The 18651-nt window shown below is 42.1% G+C and overlaps 1 protein-coding gene across 1 annotated transcript in view; it reads left to right on the plus strand.

Moving 5' to 3' along the window:
- The window catches only part of STX8 (syntaxin 8), a 274018-nt gene that overhangs the window by 131321 nt on the left and 124046 nt on the right, over positions 1-18651 (plus strand). The gene's annotated exons all lie outside the window — the stretch shown is intronic.

An 18651-nucleotide genomic window follows, 5' to 3' on the forward strand; every position in this document is an offset into this window, starting at 1 on the left:
CTGTCATGGCTGACTTGTGTGTTGAAGCCATTCACTGCTGCACCCAGCTCTTTGGCAGTCGAAGATTTGCAATGGCTTGTGTCTGACAGATGTGGTGTGTTTTTCAGTAATAATCAGCAGAAAACTAGTATTGAAACCGAGGATGATTGACATGGACAGCATCTTGAAAGATTGTCTGGTGCAGTGTCTAGCTTCCTGGAAGATAAATATCCAACCTGTGGTAGGGGATTTTTTTTTTTTCCTTTGGAGGATCACTGACCTGCAAAAGTAAATACATATAAATTTGAAAACTCATTGAAATACATAACTTTTGTTAGGTTTTAACATAGTACCTCATTTTTTCCCTTAAAACATAATATTTATTAGATTGCTTTTTTATTATTTCTTCTTTATCAAAGATTTATAAAGAAGAAAAATAAACAGATCATAATTTTCTCATTCAGTTAACACCTACTGACATTTAAAAGAGAATAAGGTTACAAATTTCAGAGAGTACGGAAAAGTACAAGATGAAAAAAAGTTTCTTGTGATTCTGGGGGAATATTTATGCATATATGTATGTATGTACTTATTTATGAGTTATTTTTTATGAAAAAGAGAATATATAATATATATACTATATGCCTTTGTTTCTTTTAACCTAATGAATCCCAGAAAGATCTTTCCATATTAATACATTCAGATTTACCTGATTCTTCTTCGACACTGCATGGAATACCATTGTAAGACTTTACCATAATTTAACCAGTCCTCTAATGATAGACATTTTGTTGCCAGCATTTTTCTATTCCAAACAGTGCCTCCATGTCCAAGAACAAGCTGGTTCCCAAAACCACTACTTCTGAAGGCAGGGCAGTGGCACAATCCAGGGGTCGGCAAATGTTTTCAGTAAAGGGCCAGATGGCAAATACTTTATTTTTAGTTTTGCAGCCCAGGCCATATGGGCTCTGTTGAAACTATTCATCTCTGAGACTGTAGTGCAAAAGCAGCTAAGGGGCAATATGTTAGTGAATGAACATGGCTATATTCCAATAAAACTTTATTTACAAGAGGAGGCAGGGGGCCATTGGGCTGGAACCCCTGGTATAATCTGAAAAATAATTTTGATAGTAATGTGAAGATTGGGTTACTTATATATATGGGTTAGATAGGTGTTAGGACTCGAGGCAGGGAAACCAGTCAGGAGGCTGTTGCAGTAGTCCAGTAGTGTCTCTTCACTGTCGGGAGCACATGGATTCCACTAAGATGCTGATGGAGCCTCCTTGACCAGTGTGGAGCTGGCCCATGCTCAGTGCTGATGCGCTAAGAGTGCCCTGCCACGCAGGGGTGTCCCCCGCGTAGGGGAGCCCCACGCGCAAGGAGTGCGCCCCATAAGGAGAGCCGCCCAGCGCGAAAGAAAGTGCAGCCTGCCCAGGAATGGCGCCACACACATGGAGAGCTGACTCAACAAGATAACGCAACAAAAAGAGACACAGATTCCCGTGCCGCTGACAACAGCAGAAGTGGACAAAGAACACACAGCGAATGAACACAGAGAGCAGACAAGGGCCGGGGGTGGGGGAGAAGGGGAGAGGAAAAAAAAAAAAGATGCTGATGGAACTATGGCTCCTTTCATACCACCAGCGTCAAATTTATTCATGCCCGCCCATCAGGTTTTGCCTATAAAATGCTAGTTAGGAAAGCAGATGTGGCTCAAGTGATAGAGCTTCCGCCTACCATATGGGAGGACCTGGGTTCAATCCTTGGGGCCTCCTGGTGAAAAAGAAGAAGAGAAAGAGTGCCCACGTGGCAAGCAAGTACCCGCACAATTGCCCACGTGGTGAGCTGGTGCCCGCACAAATGAGCCATGCAGCAAGATGACGACCATCAAAAAAAGAGAGAGACAAGGGGAGAGTCAAGGAAAAGCACAACAGAGACCAGGAAGTTAGGTGGTACAATTGACAGGGAACCTGTCTCCAGGATCGAATCCCAGTGATTCCTAGAGGAGAGAAAATGAGAGGAGAAGAAAACACATACAGCAAAAAACAGCAGGACAGGAGGAGGGGGATATAAATAAATAAATAAATATTTTTTAAAAATGCTAATTAAATAAGATGAGAGCTCAATAAGATGGAAGGAAGGAGGGAGTTCAGGGTTCTGAGACATTTTAAGTACTGTAGATAAGTCAACAAGATGACACCTGAAAATAAGCCATTGGAATTTCCAGTTAAGTCAACTACCTTACCAGGAACAGTGTCCCTAGAAAACGGACCCACAAGTCCAGTTGTGTGAGAAAGAGTGAGGCATCGAGTCATGAAAGCAGACTGTAGATCAGCCTCTCAAGAGACTTGATGTGGAAGGAAAGAAGGAAGCTTAAAAAGCATGAAGGTTAAGGGCTGGCGTTTTAATAGGAAGGGAAAGATTTGAGCCTGCTTGCAGACTGAGGAAGGAGCCAGAACTGGGAAGCTGAAGATTCAGGGGAGAGCTGTGGGAGGGGTGGGGCTGGGGGCAGGGCAAGGCCCAAAGGAGGGGGGACATAGAAGGATCTCACAGGCACACCGAGAGCTTGGAGAAGGAGGGAAGGCACAGAGACAGTACTGATGGGGGTCTGAGATGGTTTGTCCTGGGTGCTCACCCATTGCTGTGGGTGTGAAGCTGTTATGGGTGGGGCCTTTTGATTAGGTCACCTCAGCGAAGGGCCTTTGAATAGATTAATTCAGTAAGGTGGTGGGGGGCAGTGTCTTAATCCTCTTACTGGAGTCTTTATAAGCCAGATGAATATGCATGAAGAGAGAGAGAAACCCATAGAAGCCTAGAGAGGAAGCCACGGAAACCAAGACGCTGATAGTAACGAGACCGGGAGGAGAGGGGAGACCTGCCATGTGGCTTCCCATTTGACAGAGAAATGTATGCTTTCTTATAAATAAATAAATCCCCATTGTAAAAAGCCAAACCTGTTTCTGGTATATTGCTTTTGGCAGCTTCTAGCAAACTGCGACAGTTGTATGGGTACATTTAGAGGTGGAGGGGAGAGACCCCGGCCTAGTGTTTTTCTAAAGGGCCTCTTTTCCCTGTACCTGCTCAGCATGGGAAGGGAGCTGGGTGTGGGAAAGGCTTTGGGGCAGGTGGGCAGGGATTTCTGAGAGTCCCTGGTTGATGAGTTTCTAGGACTCATTCAGTCAACAAATGTTTACCAAGTGCGTTCTGGGTGCCATGGGTCTCCCTATCTAGGAATAGTTGTTGAAACCGTGCTTTTTCTCATTTCTCAACAAGGATGTTGTGAGAGAGACTATGACAGATGTTTACTAATACTTCATCATGAGCCCAGCACTCATTACAGAAGGGGTTTAAGTGGGTTCACAGGTTGATTTATAACAGTTTCATTATACTGTACAAGTACTATAACAGGTAGTTAAATTGATAAGAGAGACCTTAGCACAATTGGTGAATGGTTAACCTTTACTAAAATAAAATGTTTATATACAGATAATTCCTAATTCATCTGTGGGATTTTGCAGCTACCCTGGACATGACCCCTTCCCCTCAGTTTTTATGTGTGTGTGTGTGCTTTGTTTTTAAGCAAGAATCATTCTCGGTAAGAGCAGCAGAGAGGTCTGTTTTCAAGGGAGTTCAGACCATGCAAATTGTCTTATCACTGGAAGTAGAAGTGGGTCCTTTATGTGGGGCTCAGTCCTGGAGCCAGTGACTGTTACAGCCCCATGACCTACTCTGATAACAGAAAGGCTTTCAGTACCCAAAGGAAGAGGCCCTCGGCGTCCTTGGATACAGCATTCTTGATGCTGACTGTTTATCCCCTATATGTCGTCTTCATTGCTGCTGAAATTGAACTTCCTTTTTCTGCCCTTCTCCTACGAGTGATCTCAGCAGGGGCCATGTCTTTTCTGGAATCCGTGGTGCACCCACCCTCACTAAAAAGGTGATCGATTATTAAGAGACTTTTGTAAGGTAAATTAAAGACCATTAATTCTCAATTGAAACTTTTTTTAAAATCAGAGAAATGGAAAGAGCATGGCAAGAAGGCAAGCTCTGAAGAGAAAATAGTCCACTGCGTTTTATATCTTGAATAAATCCTCTTGGGTTTGTCTCTTCTGGTATATTGTTAGAACCCATCTCTTAGAGGGGATTTATCTTATACCTTCTTCTACTGCCTCATTTTTCTTAAGGTACTATTTGTAGGATTGACTCAGTCCTTAGACATCTCTGGAAATACTTTGCTGCTTGGTGGAGGAATGATCAGTTTGATCACATAGGACGTGAACACTTTTTTCCTTCAAAGTGAAAACTTTCAAAACGTAACATTTCTCTCTGCCAGGGAAATAGAAGAAAATCTACCTTGAAAGTGCTGTTCTGGATTCTGTGGCCATGAAGTAGTAAATATTTATGTAACAGTAAATGCGAAGAACCACAATATCTGTCACAGAAGATAAAAAGAAATGTTTCCCTCAAGAAGCCTTACTGTCTCAAGGGAGGTGGTATCAGATTTAGTGCTACTACTCGGAAAGTAGTTATTGATCGGTAGTGCATACTAAGTACCTGAGTGACAACGGGGATATTGGGAGAAAATTAAAAAAGAATGGCCTGAGTCTTCAGAGAGCTTACATTACAGTCTGGGAGGGAAGACACACATGAAACAATCAGCAAATGACACTGGACTATATATACAGCACTAAATTGCATTGGTACATGAAGTGCTTTTATTGTCTTTTTTTTTTTTAAGTTTACTTGCATTAGGGAGTTAGAGATGGCACAGAAGTTAGAAAGATCTTATTTACAGTGATAGACTATTTTGGATTTAGATATATTAGCTCAGTCTATGGTTCTCAAATGTTGTTGCATATTAGAATCCCTGGGAAGTTTAAAAAAATCCTCATGCCCAGGCTGCAACCCAGACCAATTGAATCAGACTTTTCTAAGGGGTTGGAACCAGGCATCTGTATTGTATTGACTGACTTTTTTGTATGGGTGTCCTGTTTTCAGTACCAAGCTGTTTTTGTTTTTGTTTTTTTTTAACATTTATTTTATTTATTCCCCCCTGCTTGTCTGCTCTCTATGACTACTCGCTGTGTGCTCTTCTGTGTCTGCTTGTATTCTCATTAGCAGTTCTGGGAAACGATCCTGGGACCTTCCAGAGTGGAAGAGAGGTGATTACTCTTTCGTGCCACTTTAGGTCCCTAGGCATCTGTATTCTAAAGTCTCCCCCAGATGATTCCAGTGTGCAACCAAGTTTGAGATGCGTTGTTCCAGGGCAATAAGGTGGCCTTAAATGCTTAGTATTTAAAAAACAAAATGAAACAAAAACTTCTAAAGCCTGGGCCTCCCTCCAGTCCAATTAAACCAGAATCTCTGAGTATGAAGTCTGGGTATAGGTATTATTTAAAAGCGCCGCCAGATGATTCTAACGTGCACCCAGAGCTGAGAAGCACTTCTATAAGGTCATGGACGTCTTCAGAGTTACTTGAGGAGTGGGATCCACTTGTCATTGTCAGATTATAAATAAATCCAGGAGAATTCCTTAAAGACTTGGCGGAACTCCAAAGGAAGTCAAGGTGCCAACCTAGAAGTTAGAGATGAAACAGCCAAAACAGGTTAGGATGTTTTCTGGGGATTTGTTAGAGGAGGTTTCAAAGATGAGGTGGTCAGCCTGTTTTACAACCCTGGTGAGGTTATGTGAGATGATCAAGAAGAAAAGTCATTGCTTTTTAAATAACCGGTATCACAAGGTCATTGATGAGAGAAGTTTCACTTTTGTGTATTGGGATAGAAGCCAGGTGCTAGACCTAATCTGAAGAGGCTGCAGGTGCCACAAAGAGAAGACACCTCATGCCAGGAGTTTGTGGGTGAAAGGAATGTGCAAACCTGTCATGATCAAGTGAAGGATCTTGAGGTTTTTGTTTCATAAGGTTAAAACACAAAGAGAGGAACTCGGAGAGGTGGGTGTGTTTATTATGCGCAGGAGGAAAGGAGCCTGGAGAAGGGATTGGGGGGGGGGGGGGGGGTCAGACTGAAGATGCTAGAAGAAGAGGCTGTAGCCCATCTGCCTCATCTGCAAATATATATTAAGGCCTGTTGTTCATTCCTTGGACTGTGGGAAGGGGTGGAATGCAGACTTCAGACATCAGGTATCACATCAAATCAAAGCAAGCTCCAAAAGCAGTGTTTGGTGACTGGGGAAGAAGATTTATGACAAGCATCAACAGATAACTGGATTTCTAGTTGACGGTGGTTAGAGCTGTCTGACCCTGAGATACCCCGGGCGTCAACTGTGGCTCTCATCGAGCATTTCAGAAATACAAACAGTGTTCTTGCCATGCACCCTTCGCTTCGAGCAAGTCCCCAGCCCAAAGTGTGGTGCCAGGCCAGTGCCAGTCTTTGAGCTGTTTGTCACCAGTTATGATGCAACAAATTCCAACTAAGAATAAGAATTCAGAAACGCAGGGTGTGGGGATAAATCTAAAAAAAGAAAAGGAATTCAGAAACTTTTATGGCATTCTGACATTGCCACAACATCCAAAGTGCACTGTTAGTAGGCTTGTATTTTGCATCTTTATTTCATTTTTTTTTTTTTAAAGATTTATTTATTTATTTATTTAATTTCCCCCCCTCCCCTGGTTGTCTGTTCTTGGTGTCTATTTGCTGCGTTTTGTTTCTTTGTCCGCTTCTGTTGTCATCAGCGGCACGGGAAGTGTGGGCGGCGCCATTCCTCGGCAGGCTGCTCTTTCTTTTCACGCTGGGCGGCTTTCCTCACGGGCGCACTCCTTGCGCGTGGGGCTCCCCCACGCGGGGGACACCCTTGCGTGGCACTGCACTCCTTGCATGCATCAGCACTGCACATGGCCAGTTCCACACGGGTCAAGGAGGCCCGGGGTTTGAACCGCGGACCTCCCATATGGTAGACGGACGCCCTAACCACTGGGCCAAAGTCCGTTTCCCTATTTCATTTTTTTAAAGTAATGCATTTTTATTGTGTTTTACAAAAGCATTGGTCTGTAACAGAGCAAATTAATCGTAATTAAAAAGTCTGGCACCACAAAGAGTTTGAGAAGCAGTGTCCTATCACCCTTCCCTCCAATCCTACTGATGGTCTCATGCCCCTCATATAGAAACTCCGTAGCTGTCACTTATCTCTATTCAGGAGTCAGTGTTCCTAGATTTTTATCCCTTCTTGGAGGCTGGCATTTGCCTCATGGATGGGAGGGAGGGAGGGAAGTAGACAGACAGATGGCTGGACATATATATACACGTACATTCATGGCTGTCCTTGGAAGTTCTTTCTACCCATATAAACACAGTCCCAGGCCTCTGCTAGTGTTGGCAGCCCCCTTCCCACATCCGCCCTCAGCCCCATCTCCAGTCGGGTTCTCTTGCTCTTGGGCTTCTCCGCACTTATTCCGTGGATATATGTGGCATTGGGGCAGCTAGAAACATTGGAACCGTGGCGGTGATTCCTCTAGGATTGAGTGTTTCTTTAGGCCTGGGGAATGCCCTGCCCAAGGAAGTGAAGAATAGAAAAGGAAACAATGGAGAGACAGGGGCCAACCATTCAGAGCTCTTTTTTGAGTGCTGTGGTGACTCCCAGGAAGCAGACCTCCTCTATGGCACCCAAGCTGTGTTCCCGAGAATGTCAGCTCCACGTCCCCCGCCCCCAATGCCAAAGACTTCAACCTTGCAGTCCACACCTTCACTTTGGACAGCACTCGACAGTTTGTGGCAGCTTAGCTCTAGTCCATTTACCTGTGAGCCAAGAATTTTCTTCCCATCGTGAGAAGCTGGGTGAGTTCTGCTCCCCTGTGTCTCTTCTCCCCATCTTTCCTTCCCTCCTGTGGCTCCTAAAAATAGAAATTAAAAAAGGGTGAGAAAAAAATAAATATACCATTTAATAGGAGCCTTACTATTTTTCTTTCCACATTCCTATGAATCATCTTGCACACCCAGTTTGTAGATTATTGGCTTAAATTATGATCTTGGTTTAAATTTCTCCCTCATTTTCCAATAGAAATGGAACTTAGTGCGGAAATGATGCTGTTGTGTTTATTGTTTTAACAATGATTATCTTGGACTATGTAATGTAGGAACTTTCTGATGTGCAACTTGGAAACAGTCAAACTGCTTCTGAGAACCTTGCAGACCAAAGTTTACTTGGAAACTTTATGATTAATAAGGTAAAAACTATTTATCTTAAAGCAAGGCTATGGATTAAGTTTTTCTTTTAGAGTTAAGAGAACATTAGTCTTATAACCAGGGATTTATAACTCTTTATACTGGAACAAATGCTTGTTTCACATCTATGCACAGCATGAAAAATAAGACTCTGCAAGGTGCTTGGGAAAGTTCTAAGTAGCTCCCAAGGGGAGAGGCCTTTGTTCCGGAGGAAGAGCCTGACCTCAGGGTTTAATCAGGGGGACACCGGGAACATCATTCACTGCTGGTCCAGGTCAAAGAGAAAAGTTCACAGCTGGCCGTTGCTGACCACCAAGCCCTCTCCTGTGGTCCTTTCAGAAGTGATATATTGTTAAGCATCCCAAGAGCACAGACCTCTAGGTTAGATTTATTGGGGGGAAATGCTCCTTGTCCATATGATAAAGTTATGTATTTATTTGCTTTGAAACTCAGGTAGGTGACAATTCAGAACTTGGTGGTAGTGAAGTTATTTGAACAAATGTGCAAGCACGTAATACTTTCTAAGTGTTCATATTAGCACCTAACACAGTATCTGGGATATAGTAAATGTCTGTTGATTGCCTGGTTGAATGAATCATTTCAGATTGGTCGATGGGTATTGTATTGCCACACCAAGTTGGGCAAGCATGTGATGGTTATACAGTTCTAGTTTTGGAACTATTATTTATTAAACTGAACATATAAGGGTTTTGGGGGGGGTTGTTTTTTTCTTTTTCCATTTCTTTTTGCATGTTACATTTCATGATAAAAAGAAATATTTTTAAAACTTAAGGGAAAAATGTGAAGTAAATCCCATAGATGGCCTCTGTTTCCTTTAGAAGTTTAATGGTAATTTGCTTAAATTCCCTTTGTCAAGCCAAAGTGTAAACATTAGACTGTTTGCCTGTCAACACATGGAATTTGGTAATTAATTTATATTTGGAAAACCTTTCCCAATTCTGAACATTTTAGAGAACAGAGTTTCCAAGTGTAGCTTCCTAACAGCCAAGAACAGCTGCACTGTGCATAGTTTTTCAGATGGCTTCTCTGTGACATCTGTGAAAATAGACAACTCCAATAACTAAGCATGCCATGATTGCATGGCATATTACAGCATTTTATGACGTACAGGAGCCAGAATCCCCACTGTAACCAGGCACTGTCCTGATTTGCCCAAAAGCGAACGATTTAAACTCCCATTCTAAATGGACATTTCTTAGATAAATGTTAAGGGCAGAAATTTCTCTTTTAGCCAGAAAGTATAAAATATACTATTTAATTTTTGTGTGCACATCTTAGAGAATAAAAAGGATTGTTCCTTCACAGTACATTTATTTTGAGATGCAAATTACAAATCAGTAATCAACAGTGATGTCTTACCTGGCAGTGCTGTTATGCCCATTATTAGTCAAAAACAAAAGGGAAATCCAGGAATTGTGTCACTCATCCAAGCATGAAGCAGAAAAGAAGATATTTGGGTGAGATGGGAGTGGGGAGGGCAACACCTGCACACCAGTCACTGTTGTCTGTTCATTCTCCCGCCAAAGTGGGGTTTTTTTTGGATTTCTTTTACTTGCCTTCCACCTCTCCCTTCCCAAACCCCAGTCCCTCCGATTTACAATTCATAGGAAAAGACAAGATCAATCTTTAAAACAAACAAGCAAACCGGCTAGTTCATTCTAAGTGATTAACTGTGGCAGAGGAGGTTTCTCTTACTCTTGTAAGACCGCTTTAGTTTTTTACCAATAAAAGCATTTCCAAGGGCGAAACCGCTGACCTGCGCCCCTCCCCCACCCGCCCCCGTGCTTCAAATTAGGGATCTATTATCTCATTCTAGATAATTGGAAAAGAATATTCAAAATACTGTTTCGTGTAAATATGGTTTTTGCCTGCATTATTTTACTAAGAGTTCTGAACACATCTGGCGTGAAGGCGGCCCCAGGGACATTAAAGCAGAGTGTTTTGGTTGGCACAGTGACATTATAGTATATGCCAATTTGTAATGGCTTTTGGAAACAAGCAGTTTTAAACTCTCCCTGAACTATTCCCCTGAGAAATTATTCAATTAAGTACAACTAAAATTAATGTTTAGCATTTTCTGTTTAAATAAAATAGGCAGCTATAAAGGGAAATCTGTGGTTCGGGCTTGTGCTCTTATTTTCCCCTAAAATCAAGCTCCTAAGAAATAATTGGGTGTTCTGGAATCAGTCATTTCTAGAAGCTACAGATATGCCAGATCCTCCTCAGAATTGTACAAATGGCTCCGTTACTGCTAAGCAGCTTTGGACACCTGGGTAGTTGTCTGGTTTCTGCCCCTTCCAGGCAAGGGGAGAGTAGGGTGGGAGAATCAGAGAGGGGTGCCCAAGGATTCCTTTGTCTTTGAGTTAGGCTTTTCACACTTTAATGGGCATGGGTATCACCTGGGGATCTCTCCACAATGTAGGTTTTGATTCACAAGGTCTGAGGTGGGACCTCAAGCTCCCGGGGGCTGCCAGTGCTGCTGCCTGAGGACCACACTGAGAGCAGCCAGGTTTTCAGCGGTACTGGGGGATGTGTGTTGGGGTGAGGTGTGGGTGTGGGCAAGCGCATGTGGTGGCTGCTCACAAGGCAGGCACCTGGACTTGACTTTGCTTTCCAACTTGTGGCTTGGCCCTGAGTGCATGTGGGTAGATAGGGCTCTTACTTTTTCTCCTGGCATCCCCTTGCTTACTTCTCAGAGCCCTTGACTCTCAGGGACCTTTGGGGGGCCCCCAGTGGGCTGTAGAAGACCCACTTCTGGCTGCTTAGCAACCTCCATTTTTCATCACTTGTCATCCTGAAGTCCAGATATGTTTTCTGCCTCATTTTCTCTGATCCATCTTTATGTAGCCAAGATATAAAGGAAAACAAAAAATTAGCCTGTGTTGCTAAACATGGAGGTCAGAGCCCTGGTGAGCAAAAGGATGTATGAGTAAGTGTGGCTTTGTGGGTTCTCCCCAAGCATCGTTACTTTCCAGGATCAGTCTCTCAGTTCTGAGGTCCAGAGCTTTGATGGTCAGCTTGTTCAAGGGTGGTCTCGTTGGCACATGGCTCAAATCCATACGAGGCGAAATCTCGTGGAAGACTGATTTGTATCTGGTGTGGTTCTTTACCCATCCATGCAAGGATGTTCCTTAAGAAAGTACAGTATTTACATCTGCTGGTCCCACTGTCCCCTTCCTTGTACTGACAACTAATTTATAGTAGAATCATTAGGTGGATAAAGACTGAGCCATCTTTGCAGGAACCATTTACACCAAACCCAGTCCAGAGGGCCCTTTCCTCAGAGCAGTTTGGTGATCACTAGAAATTTCTGACGAGTTTTCTTACCTTCAACCTCTCCCTCTTTGTACTCATCCTTTGTTATTTGTCTGTCTCAATAATTCTCTTCCTAAAAACTGTCCTCTTCATGACATTTTCTTGCTAAAACTCTTCAGTGGTTCTTTATTGTCTAAGAAATGTTTCCAAAACCTTCATGATTTTTATCATATTCACTTGTAGGATCACTCATTTAATGTTCCTCTTTGGACTTGATTTTTTTATAATTTAATTTTCATCTTTATCAAAGTAATGCCTCTACATTGTTTGAAAATGCCAAGAGAATTAGAAGGCTTATGAGAAGGCCCACATGCTTTCCTTCTCCCCATCGCTAGATCACAGGTTTTGGCTGAGTCGGCGTTTAGTATTAGGTATGATGACTCTGTAAATGTTTACAGCTGAGCCACTGTGTGCCCTCAGATTTTATTTCATTACACCCTTTCCCCCTAAAGTCAATAATGGCCTCTTATTCTGTGACTTGCTTAGTTGTCTCTGTTGATGTCGTTTCGTCTCCTATACCTCTGGCAGAATTGGGAAATTCCTCTCCGTACAGACAAACCCAGAGGGCAGTCTGTCAGAGTCCCTGGTCCACTGTGGACCAAGGGTACCCAGGCCCCTGCCTGGCTGGCCTGGGACTTCCCTGCATCCCCACACGGAACACCTTTTGACTTTCTTTAGGGTATATACCCTGTTTTCTGTACCCAGGGTGTCATCTTTCTCCTTGTTCCCCTTTTGAGTAGAATACATTCTCCAGAAGGTTTAAAAAAAAAGGGTGCATGGGAGGTAAAAATTTTTGAGACCTTACGTGTTTGAAAAAAATCACTTCATTCTCCCTTCACGCTTGATTGAAAGAATGATGGCATGCTAGATTGGAAGGTTTTGTGTGTTTTTTTCCCTCAGAATTTTGAAGTCTTTGCTCCATTAGTGTCTAGCTTTCAGTGTTGCTTTTGACAGATCTGCGAATCTGATTTCCATTGTTTGTCCGCAAGCAGTTTTTTCTCCCATCAGAATGCTCTCAGTCTTTTTTTTTGTTTTAAGGTTTATTTTCATTAATTTATTCCTTCCCGCCTTGTTGTTTTCCACTTGCTGTCTGCTCTCTCTATCTGTTTGTTGTGTGTTCATCTTCTTTTTAGGAGGTACCGGGAAGTGAACCTGGGACCTCCCATGTGGGAGGGAGGCGCCCAATGTCTTGAGCCCCCTCTGCTCCTGCTTGTTGTATCTCTCATTGGGTTTCCTCGTCGTATCTCTTCATTGCATCATCTTGTTGCATCAGCTTGCCATCTTGCTTGTCTCCTTTAGGAGTCTTCAGGAGTAGAACCCGGGACCTCCCATGTGGTAGGTGGGCACCCAACTGCTTGAGCCATATCTGGTTCCATTTCAGAGTCTTCTCTAGTATCCTGAAATTTCACAAATGGGATGTGCCTTTTTTTTTCCCCATTCACTGCCCTGAGCACTTAGTTCTCCCTTTTAGATTGGGAATGCATGTCCTTCACTACTGGGAAGCTTTTCTGGGTTATTTTGTTGTTTGTTTTCTCCACATGATTTTTCTTCTTTCTCTTTCTTCTTGTGGCTCCTATTGTCACTGCTGGGTTTCAAGAATGAAGCCTCCATTAAAGAAGTTTTTTCTCTCCTATTCTTCCAGTGCTTTATTTCTTAGTGCTTTATTTTCTGAATAACGTCTTTACCTCCAACTTCCAGTTTTCTCTCTCCCTCTGTTGCAATCCTATCTTTTTGTTAAAAGTACTTTTTAACTCTTTTGATATAATTATAGATTCACAGGAAGTTGCAAAAATAGTATGAAGATCCCATGTACCGCTCACCTAGTTTCTCCCAATGATTCCATCTTCCATAATTATGGTACAATACTAAGACCAGGAATTTGACATTGGCATAATGTGTGTGTATAGTTCTATGTCATTTTATCACACGTATAGATTTGTGTAACCATTACTGCAATAAAGATAAAGAACGTTATTGCTATCCTATTCTAATTTCTAAGATCCCTTTATTCTTCTCTGAAAGTTCCTTTTTATTCCCTCTTGTTGTTGTTTTGTGGGTCCATTGTCTTCTCTTAGCTCTCTTGGGATGTGTGTGTATGCGCATGCGCATGTGTGTTTAAGTTTTCTTTTGCTTCTTATGTAGGCTCTGTTTGCTCTAGGTTCCTTTATTTTTCTTCCCCGGGTAGTTTTGGAGCCTTCTCTCAAATGTCTGTTGGTCCTTGGCTGAACGTGCACTTTTAAAAGTGAGGCAACAAAAGGTTGGTTGAAAGGACTTTGTGAAGGGTGAATTTGTTATCTGGTGGGCCTCCCTTTAGGGCAGTGGGGAGGGGGACCCAACTACTTCAGTGTGAGAGTTTCCAGTATCAGAATAGTTTTATCTTTTCTCTGGGGCTAGTCTGTTCCTGGAGAATAGCCTTCCAGTCTCCTCTTGGCAGATATCTTCTGCTTGGGTTCTGGATGCTGACTAGGGAAAGAGATTCAGGGAGGAAGAAGAGCGAGGAGGAGGCCCACCTATCTCACGTATGACACCATGCCCAGCGTCCAGGGGTTCCAAGCTCATGGAGAAGATGTGGACTTCGCCACAGCCCACTGGATGGCAGAGAAGTTTGCTGGGTTGCCAGGGCCAGGAACGGTCCTTAAGCAAGCAGAAAACACTGTTCCTGGGGTGACGGTGAACTGAGCCTGGCGGACAAAAACCGCAGCCAGGATGGCAAGCAGGGAACACCCCTCTGAGATGAAGGCAGGCCTAGGCGGGTGGGTTGGCTCACAGAGGGAGCCAGTGAGCCAGCGGGGCAGGACGATGGAATGTCCAGAGAGCCATGGCAAGCTGGTCACCAGGCCGGGACTGTGAGCTTGCTGAGGAATTGCTCACTCTGGGCTCTCTGCTGGGACAGAGACCACTGGATGTTGTCTGTGTCCCTATCCGCCCCTGCAGCCTCAGTAGCGAGACACAGCCTGAGACGCAGAAGCCCTTCCTCTTGCAATGTCGCTCCAGCTCCCTCTACTGGTAGAGCTTAACGTCATGCCTGCTGCAAAGGAGAAATGCTTAGTGTACAGCCCATTATCACAGGGCAGGTACTGAAGGGTGAATTTGGAGCTGAGAGGCAATAGATCAATAACTAGCATAGAGGAGTGAAAGATAAATCAAGAGTATTAGTATAATAGATACATTTTATAAAATTGGGATATTTTCAAGTCAACAGTTCTTTAAAATTAATGGGACGCCCCCTCCCCCCCTCACCTTCTCGTTGCACTAGATTTCTTTTAGTATTTTGCATTTGGATTACTTTTCTGTGCTTGGTGAGAAAGTGTTGGAACAAAATGAATCATTGTATACTTGAGTTTTTAAAAAAATATATAAAGTAAACACAGAGCTATTAGAAAGGTTTATATAATCCGAAAGTCAAAGATGCATGGGTACATGCTGGCTTTAAGAGGCTTACCTGTAAGTACCTGCATCAGGAAACTGCTGGCACAGATCTCTTCTCATTAGACCCATTTTCTAGAATGGAGAAACACACCTAAAAAACATGTCTCAGGTACAAATACTGGTTGGGGAAAAGGTAGGTATCTTTTCTGCCAAGGAGGAGTGTTTTCTTAAATGGAGAAGTAGCTCTTCTCCAAGTTATTCATTTGAAAAAAATGAGCACATGGTTGACATCAGCTTTCTAACTGCTAGATGCCATGTTACCAAATCCCTCAGAAACTAAGTATTAACCAACTCTCTTGGCCCTGTCAGGGATTTCCTATAAGAAAGCAAAATGTAGAGAAATCAAGGTGATGCTCCTATGGAATGGGAAAAATGCAGACTATGTTTAGTCTGGAGTTAGACATAGACCTGAAATTTGAGACACATTTCATAATACTGGGTTTTCACAATACATTTGGATTGGAATCCAGCAACCTATCTTCCTATGCCAGCCCTGCCACTTATTGGTGGGGTAACTTGGACAAGTTAAATCATCTGTGTGGACCTGTTTTGACATTTACAAAATAGTATATCAGTTTCCTTACTACTTTTCAGGATTGTCAGGAGGCTCAAATGAGATAATAAAGGTTATGGTCCTTTTAAAGTCTGTTACCATCAACATAAGTATTTTTAAAATTCTTCATTTACATGAAATCAAATGGAAACAGGGACGGTAAACCCTCCAAGTAGAAATAATGCAATTTCATAAATTCCACGAAAGCTAATATATTTTGTTGAGCTCTAAAAGGAAATAATGTTCAAGACTGTCTCCAAGCTTCATGTCGTCTTTCTTTGGATTTACCTATTTTGTTCAAACCATGTTATAAGAATTTGAACATTCTCTATTGAGTAGCAGGGCAGATATGAGAATGTACGACTGTCATCCTGTTAGCATTTCTAAGCCCCAGAGTAAAGGCAAGCCCATGGCAGACAGCTTCTCTAGGCGATTTTTCAAAGGGGCAGAGATCTAATATGTCTATATGTTTCATGAGAGACTCTCTAGCAGCTTAGGTAGTAAAATGGAGGTGAAAAATTTGTCCAGGGTTTTCTATAAATAATTGTGAGGTGGGGAAATGTGAGCCAATAACCTTGGCTCACACAGTCAGGAATTGTATTCTTGACCAAGGACTTGACATTAGCTAAATCATGGTAATGACCAACAAGGTATAGCATAACCACAAGTAGCAACAGTATATTTTTATAACAATGAAAAATAAGATTGTATTTTTAGTTTTATGACATCTAAAGAATTGATTCCACCAACAATGCAAAAAGCCTCAAGTTTACTACAAGGAATATATACAGCATACAGATACATTAAGCTGGATCATAAATTTGGCCTAACTAATACGTTAATTGTAGTGAAGACTAATGAAACAGTTACTTAATAATTTAGACGCTATTTCAGGAAACTGTGAATGATCTGTTTTTCAAACAAAACAAAAGTAGAACAAATCGGGTAATCTTGGAATGTTTGATCCAACATCCTCTTTTTCTTCTCTGAATGTCGTGAAGAAGCTTCTAGAATCAGATATAGGGAGATTACGACCCACCTTTGCCACTTACTGGCTGTGTAACTGGACAGATCACTTAGCCTCTTTGAGCTTGGCCTCTGATAACACTGGCCTCAAAGGGTTGTCATAAACATTAAAGGACATAGTGACCTTGTTCACAGGGGCTTCTGAGGAATTGTTATATTCCCTTAATGTGTTCTCGCTCGAGCATATACTTAGGGATCCTAAGAAAATGGAAGAAATGGGCCTGCTGATATTTTTTAGGTTCCTATGGATATCCTTAGTGAAAAATCACTTCACTGTTTATCTGGATCAATTGCTGGACTCTCTTCTGTTATCCTTCTGTCAACACTACACTGTCTTGATTTCTGTAGTTTTGTAGAAAGTCTTGAAATCAGGTAACGTGACTTTTCCATCTTAAATTTTCTTTTCCAGAATATTGACTGAAAGTGGTGAAAGTGGACACTTTGCCTTATTCCTGACCTTAGGGAAAAAGTATTCAATATGTCACCATTAAATATTATGCTAGCTGTAGGTGTGTTTTTTTTAACAAATCAATTTTATTGATACGTATTAATAAAGCATAAATCTATCTGAAGTATATAGTTAATGATATTCAGTGTAATAACATAGTTGTACATTCATTACTTCAGTCATTATTAGAGCATTTTCATTATTCCAAGAATAATAATAAAAAACAAAACTTGTTACCTCTCAGTCTCTCTATGCTTCCCCTGCTGTGCTTAGCTATTATTTCTGTCTCTCTAGTTTATTTGTATTTCTGTTTTGTAAAAACAGTCTTATATGTTCAATATCACCCAAATTTGTATGTTAGATGAGGTTTCACTATGTTATACAGTCCCATGTTACATTTTTTAGCTTGCCTAGTAATATACATGACCTTAGACTTACCCTTTCAACCAGTCATACCCATATATAATAGCTCTGTTAGTTACAAACAGCATGATGTGCTTCCACCGTTTCTGTTCATTTCTAAAGATTTGTAAATCTTTTTAACCAATTCTGCACAGAATCACCCTCAGCCTTCCATTCTTTACCCTCCTTCTATTTTCTGGTGACCTATATTGTAATTATTAATTTTATGAATTTATACACACTATATTCAGTTCATAATACTGCATTCATACAGTATTAGTCCTTTTGTGTCTGGCTTGCTTCACTCAACATAGTGTCCTCCAGGTTCATCCATGTAGTCATATGTTTCACGACCTGATTTCTTCTTACTGCTGCACAATATATTCCATCATGTGTGTATTAGTCAGGTTCTCTAGGGAAATGGAGTCAACAAGAGATATCTGTCAATAATATGTGATTTTATAAGAGTCTCTCACGTGACCGTGGGGATGCATAAGTCTGGGTTCTGCAGGCAGTCTGTAAACCCAGGCTCCAATGAAAGTCCAACGAAGGCCCTTGGTGAGCTTCTGGAATATGTTGGCTGTCCGAAGGCGACCTGGGAAATTCTGTCTGAATGCTGAAATCACTCCCCTTTTAAGGCATTCAGCTGATTGGATAAAACATCACTCACTGCTGATGGCAGACTGTTGTCTGCTCTCTGTGTGTGCAGCATCACTTCTGGGTGGGCTGCACTTTTTTTATTACACAGGGCAGCTCTCCTTGCGAGGTGCACTCCCTGTGCATGGGGCACCCCTGTGGGGGGGGACACTCCTGCATGGCACGGCACTCCTTGCGCACGCAGCACTGCGCGTGGGCCAGCTCATTGCACAGGTCAGGAGGCCCTGGGTATAGAACCCTGGACCCTCTATTTGGTAGGCGGACACTTTATCAGTTGAACCACAACCACTTCCCATCAGCCTTTCACTTTTAACCTGTGTCTTTATTTCTCAGATGAGTCTTATGTAGGCAGTATATAGATGACTCATATTTTTTTAATCCATTCTGTCAGTTTATCTTTTGATTGCAGTATTCAAGCCATTAACAGTCAATGTATTACTGTAAAGGCATTACTTACTTCATCCATTTTTTCCTTTGGCTTTCTGTTCTCATATCTTACAATGTATGTCTTTTTACCCCATAATGTACCCTTCTTAATAATCTTCATTTCTACACTCTTCTCCAAGTCTGTTGCCTTTGTTTTTTCCAACTGCAGCACTCCCTTTAGTATCTCTTGTAACTCTGGTCTTTTGGTAACATATTC

This window comes from Dasypus novemcinctus, chromosome 21 (genome assembly GCF_030445035.2).
Source record: "Dasypus novemcinctus isolate mDasNov1 chromosome 21, mDasNov1.1.hap2, whole genome shotgun sequence".
In the NCBI taxonomy this organism is placed as follows: Eukaryota; Metazoa; Chordata; class Mammalia; order Cingulata; family Dasypodidae; genus Dasypus; species Dasypus novemcinctus.